This window comes from Bemisia tabaci, chromosome 5 (genome assembly GCF_918797505.1).
Source record: "Bemisia tabaci chromosome 5, PGI_BMITA_v3".
NCBI lineage: Eukaryota > Metazoa > Arthropoda > Insecta > Hemiptera > Aleyrodidae > Bemisia > Bemisia tabaci.
This window is the reverse complement of record NC_092797.1, coordinates 995,877-1,002,704: the sequence shown is the minus strand read 5'-3', so window position 1 is coordinate 1,002,704 and position 6,828 is coordinate 995,877.

The following is a 6,828-nucleotide window of genomic DNA, read 5'->3' as shown; positions in this document are numbered from 1 at the left end:
GGGTGATTTCACGATAACAGGAATAGTTAAAATGTGAAATACCTTAGAAATAAAAGTGCACCAATTTTAACAGGATTTCATTACCTCATTTTAAAGGTATTAAACTTCCTTTTTCCAGCTTTGGCACGCTCTATTTTGATTCAGTGCAAAGTTAAAGTGATTGATAAACAAGCCATTGAATCAGGTATCAGCGCTTCCCGCGGGACTACTGGAGGTCCACGCAAACATGGCGGCCCTGCCAAATTGTGTCGGTTACGTAACAGACACAGCGTAACCGACACTCAAAAATGTGAGATTAAAGATGATACAAAAGATGAAACTTGGCAATTCTTGAGTTATGAGGTGGAATTAATGCTGCCTTAAAAGTTTTCTAAACTTTGGAGACTTCCTTTTCGTTTAATACTATTAAATTGAGGTTTTTGCGTAGTGAGGAATTAGTGCTACACACGTAAAAATCACTGGTTTTCATGATAATTAAAGTTTTCATTGTAAAAAAAACTGACTTATCAGTAATGGTTTTGTCAAGAAGACTTCAGCGAACAATTTGATGGCAGTTTTGAAACTCCTGACTCCATCTGGCGAGATAAACACTGCACTTAATACAACTGCAAAAATTTGTTGCCAAATGTGGCGACACCTCTTTCTTATGACTTTTCTCGCTCAATAATAAACATTTCAGTTCAAACTGGCAATTTTCTTGAACACTAGAGTCTCTTTTCAGCAAATATTGCCAAAGAGTTCATGATCAGTACTGATTTGTTACCGCAAATTGCTCTTTTGCGTCAAAATCGGGGTTGGCGACGCGTAACCGACCGGACATTTTCGGCCTTTAAAGTCTCATATTATTAAATATAATAATAATTCATCATATTTTTTAGCATGGATAGGTTCAGGGACATCATTCCTATTGATTAATTAATTTGGTTTTTAATCGCTTTGCCCTATGTCGTTCGTAACCCACGGCGACACGACTATTCCTATTATCGTGAAATCACCCATACACGATTACAAGAATGAAGAAAGCAGACCCTGTATCTTCCATCGATATGGATGAACTTGTTCGGTGAAAACTCTGGACAAGGTCACATGACTAAAATTGCTAAATGGCTATGGATGTTGTTTCATCCTGAGAACCTGAGTAGGTTTGTTCTTCTCTCGTCGTCTTTGGATCGTTCAAGTAATCTCGAAGCTTCCGAACCTTGGACTACTATTAATGCTGAAAGCTTTTCTCCAATTGCTCTTAATAAAGTACGCTCATCGTGACTGATTAAGCATTCTTAGGCTAGGATTGGCAAAAAATAAAAGTAATAGAGCGCATGGTTGTCAATAATCGAAGATTCAATAAAGCAAAAACCGATTACCTGTAACGATCATTTCTGGGGAGGAGTTTCCTTTATCAAAAAGGAGGATAAACACACAAGAAGCACATAATAAAAGTGGGAAATATAGAAATCAACCATAATTTAAGTACAAATTCAGAACTGGCTTGTAGCTAAAGCTGTAGAAACTAAGAAAACCGAGTAATTGTGAACACTACGGACATGGTTTAAACTCCCGAATAACCAGCAGTCAAGGATGAAACTTTATTGCTATATTATAAGAACGGAAAACTGAAAGAAACATTTCAGTCGAGTAAAAATGAAAATATGACGGCTCGAATTCTAATTCACAAGGGTGAAAAGGAAAAACCTTAAAATTTCCAGTTCTCTGTACTGTACTTCTCTACTCTGGAAACATGGTAGCAGAGCTGGCGGCAGATTTAGTTATGGCGACCATTAAATACGTCACTTAACAAAAATAATGTGACGATTTTATGTTGCCAAGTTATGCAATAAAAATTATATTTTTTAATTTTTAGTATGGTTTAAATAAAAAAGTTGATTATTTAGCACTATGTGGCAACAATAACGCACACCAAAGGCCAAAGGTAGAGTACCTGTATAGCGAAGCGAGAGTATGGACAGATCGCTTCATGGAGGGCTTAGGGCCCAAAAGTGCAGCCACCCTTCTAACCAACTTCTAACGCACAAAATTTCACTGCCAGTCTGCAGATTCCAATTCTAACCATGATGGCAAAGAATGTACAGAAATGAGCGTTCTTTCCGCAAAATTGAGTAAATTTATGCAAAAACTGAGTCAAACACGTGCTTAATAAACGACGGTTCGTAACATAGTATTAGTAATAGTATTAGTAAATCGTTCTGGATAATTGAAATTCATAGGTTGGCTGCATTTCTGGGCCCTAACTTTATTCGCAGAAGCATCGGTGAAGGCCTGATGGATTTTCGGAGTTTCACATCTGTCCATACTCTCGCTATACAGGTACTCTAGCCAAAGGCTAAAGCAGAAGTTGCCTCTGATAGGCTGACAGTTCCCGCCAAATTTCAAATCGGCCGATGGGTTTTTTTCGTGGTGTATGTAGTGCAATGTGCAATGTAGTGTCAGGCCTTGCCTCCACGGGACATTTTCATGGGATTTGTCGGTCAAATCGGTACTTGTCTGATCTAAAAGCGATTATTATTCTTCATTTTTGAAATGCGGGATTTCAGATCGAGGAAGAAACTTAGGAGAAAGTCAAAATTCTAGGGAGGGAGGTTCAAATAGGGTGTAACAAAAGTCCGTCCCACCCCTGCTAACTTCTGAACGAATTGAGCCAGGGAAATGAAACTTTGGGAATGTTCCTATCTCAAAGGGGGCCATCTTTTGGTTGCGTCAAAAAGACTTTTTTTACTTCAAATAGCAACCCCTATCTTGTGATACTTTATTCGAAAGAGCATAAAAAACTAAGAATTTTGGCGCAAACCGCAGATCAATATCTTAACTTTTGACCGAGTTAGAACTGAAAATAGTATCACATGCCCCCCCCCCCTCCCCAGAAATAAAAATTTTCCAGATGTTTTGAATGCAAAACTTCGCAAGTATTTTGTGCTGAAAGTAGGGAAAAAAAAAAAAAAAAAAAAAAAAAAAAAAAAAAAAAAAAAACCATAATTATTCCTCAAAAATTGATGGAAAAATTATTTATGGAAGCTTCAAAATGCGTCCGATTAGTCGTATAAATTCTAAAATTTCTGGGGGATGCCCCTCGGATCCTCCCCCTCCGTTCTGGGGGCCCGGTACATAAAACTGGTACCAGGGCTCGAGATGGGATGTGGCGAGCCTGCATGAAGGCTATTTCCATTCAAGTCTTCCGTCACATTCTTACGGCGCAATGATACAACTATTTGAACTCTCCGGAATGCGTGAGGTATCACGCCGCATTTGAAGGCGTTTTCAAAACAGCCAAGTTCCGATACCCAGATTATCGTTTTGCATAGTTCATATTCTTTTGTTTCCATTTCTAACCACTTATTTAATTATAATCCTCCTATAAAAACCACCCATTTGCTAAATACAATTCTAGCTGAAGCGCACTTTAAGCGCATTCATGACTGCAAAAATCTTAACGGAAATCGAAAAGGCCAGCGTGCATGAAGGCTATTTCAATTGTAATCTTCCGTCACATTTCTAAGGCGCAATGATACAACTATTTGAACTCTCCGGAATGTGTTAGGTATCACGCCGCATTTGAAGGCGTTTTAAAATCAGCCAAGTTCCGATACTTGGATTATCGTTTTGCATAGTTCATAGTATTTTGTTTTCATTACTAACCACTTGTTTATTTTTAATCCTCGTAGAAAAATCACCCATTTGTAAATACAATTCTAGCTGAAGCGCACTTCAGCTATGCATTCACCACTGCAAAAATGTTAACGGAAATCGACAAGCCCAGCGTGCATGAAGGCAGGCCCGCCACAAAGGGGGGATACTGGGTCCCTGGTACCCGTGAAAAACCCCTACGAATTCACATGCAACCCTTGTTTCGTAAGAAAAAGTGAAAAAGTTACCCTAAAAATTTCGCAAAAGGTGAATAGATTTTCAAAAACACGCTAGGACACTGAAGAATTCTTCTTAAATTTTCAAAGAAGTATACTTCTTTGAAAATTTCTATCTACTTTCAAGATTTTCAGTACAGAGTGATATTTTTAGTAACTGCGTTTCATTTTTTTCCGTCGTCATCGTCAGATGCTAAGAGTCTCCAGTCTGGGCATCTTCGACTTCAATGGCTCATGGCTCAACTCCCTTGCCATAGGCAAACGAAGGGGGAGTCCAGGGGGGCCTGGCCCTCTTAGAACTGAAAATAGTATCACATGCCCCCCCCCCCCCAAAAAAAAAAAAATTTGCAGATGTTTTGAATGCAACAATTCGCAAGTATTTTGTGCTGAAAGTAGAAAAAAAAAACATAATTATTCCGCATAAATCGATGGAAAATTATTTATGGAAGCTTCAAAATGCGTCCGATTAGTCGTATAAATTCTAAAATTTCTCGGGGGATGCCCCTCGGAACCCCCCCCCCCCCCTCTGACCTGGGGGCCCGGACCTTAAAACTGGTACCAGGGCCTGGGATGGGATGTGGCGGGCCTGTAGGGGTTGCTATTTGAAAAAAAAGTCAAATTTTTGACGCAACCAAAAGATGGCCCCCTTTGAGAAAGGAACATTCCCAAAGTTTCATTTCCCTAGCTCAATTCGTTCAAAAGTTAGCAGGGGTGGGACGGACTTTTGTTACATCCTGTAGGAGAAATCCGGAGGGGGAGGGGGGCAAAATTCAGAAAGAAGTCCGGGGGAAGTCAAAATCACTGGACGAGGAAGGTCAACATCCAAGGATCTAGGGGGGGGGGGGGAGAGCAATCCGGGGGGGGGGGGGGCATATCCGGAGCTAAGAGGGATAAAAATCGAGAGAAATATCCGGAGGGGAGTCAAAACTTGAAAGAAAGTGGAAATCTTAGGGGAAGGTAAAAAAAAAAACAAAAAAAAAACGAGCATACCCTCCTCCTATTTGAAAGGTGAATAGTTGCTCGTATGAAAACCCGGGTTGGGCACCACTGGATGGATTCACGTCATTTCGATGGCCATTTAGTACGATACAACGTATCTCCGTTGCGGTATTTCAAGATTTCTGCTCATATTCTATTTTTTTGAAGAGAAAAAATAGAATATCATATATCATATCATAACTTCAAATTTATATAGAATATTCTACTGACAGAAAAGGAGACCAAAGAATTTTTTGGCCATGGATTTATCGGTCCACCAATCAAAGCTTAGAGCGATGAACGCGTACAGCTTTTTCGACCACATAAACTTTTTTGCAACGCAGTATGTTAGTTGCCTATACGTCAAGGCGCGAATGATCGATTATCGATATTTCGCCATTTGAAGCTATGGCAAAGAATCGATTATCAAGGTGTTCGTTACGAACACCCTGTCCATCGATTCTTTCAAATAGGTTTAAATGGCTGCAGATCAATCCATGCATCGCAAAATACGCCACTCTCTGCCGCCTTAAGGGCGATGCGGCATGACGAGGCGATTCAATGCCACTTCAACGAAAAAGTCAGAAAATCTGAATGGAAAAATGTGTTGGTTGCGTAATTTTTAATTTACGGTCGGCATGACCTCCTCCCCCCCCCCCCCCCCCCCCCCCTTCGGAAAATGGAAAGTCGTGGGAGCGGCAAAATCTTGATGGCCAGGGGCGAGAATTACGTAAATCTGGTCATACACTACAGAGTTCAAAAAGTTGTGCGCTTGATTTCCACATTTTACGATAGGAGCGTAATGACGAGTCATAAACGTCAATAATTCTAAATTGAGACAGGAGAAGATCTATCTTTCCCCTTCAAATCCGTGTGATGCAATATCACATACTTATTACGCGGCCCAAATAGTTCCGCGCTTAATTTTTGTATTCAACGCTGCGAGCATACTGCTTACATTCATAAACGTCAGTCTCACGATCAGTAATATGAAGCAAGTGAAGAGCTAAGATTTTCCTCCATGTCAGCGTGATACCACATCACATATCTAGCTCAGAGCGTTGCCTACGAGAATGGAGAGGCCGTAACTACGATTCTGTGACGTCACACTAGTAGATGAAACTCGGCCGCGGTTTAACACGCGTTCTTATGGGAGAACGCTTGCCGCGCGATGATTTCTCGCCGATATCTCTTTCAGGGTTGATCTGACGCAAAATTTCATAAGAACCGTTTAGAAAGAGGATGAAATTTCACTTTAGAAAACTAACTAGTTCATTTGTGACATTGTCTAAATATCGAGGAAATGAATGCGTAATACCGAAAATCGTTACTCCACTCAAATTCAAACGGGCCGCTCGCGCAACTTCGGCCGATCGAGAGCGACTCTGATTGGTCCACGCAGCGACTGCCTCACTCATCGATGCACTGATGACCCGGAGATGCTTGTTGTTTTCGGTAAATATCTACTAGCTTGACGTCACAGAACTGACTAGTTACGGCCTCTCCATTCTCGTAGGCAACGCTCAGAGTTCAAATAGTTGCGCGCTTGAGCTAAGATTTTCCTTCATTACCACGGGATACCACATCACATACCTAGTTCAGAGTTCAAATAGTTGTGCGCTTGAGCTAAGATTTTCCTTCATTACCGCGGGATACCACATCTTCTACCTACTCCGGATCCGTCAATAGGAATAGGTACATACTAAAGTTTAGAGAGCGCGATTAACGTATGTTTTTTGAACATAGAACAATTCCGGTGTAGTGAAATAGTGCTTTCCGGTATTTTTATAGCCTAGATCGCCAAACTAAAGCCGAACTTTACATAAGAAACACGTACCGTTTTAACCGCGTTAAGCAAAAAGGAACCAAGCCACATCAGCCATTGCCAATTTTAACGGGGCAATTTAATTTTTTATACGAAAACGGTTAAGCGGAATTTTTTGCAAATTTTAGTGAATTGTTTGCATTATGCGAGGTA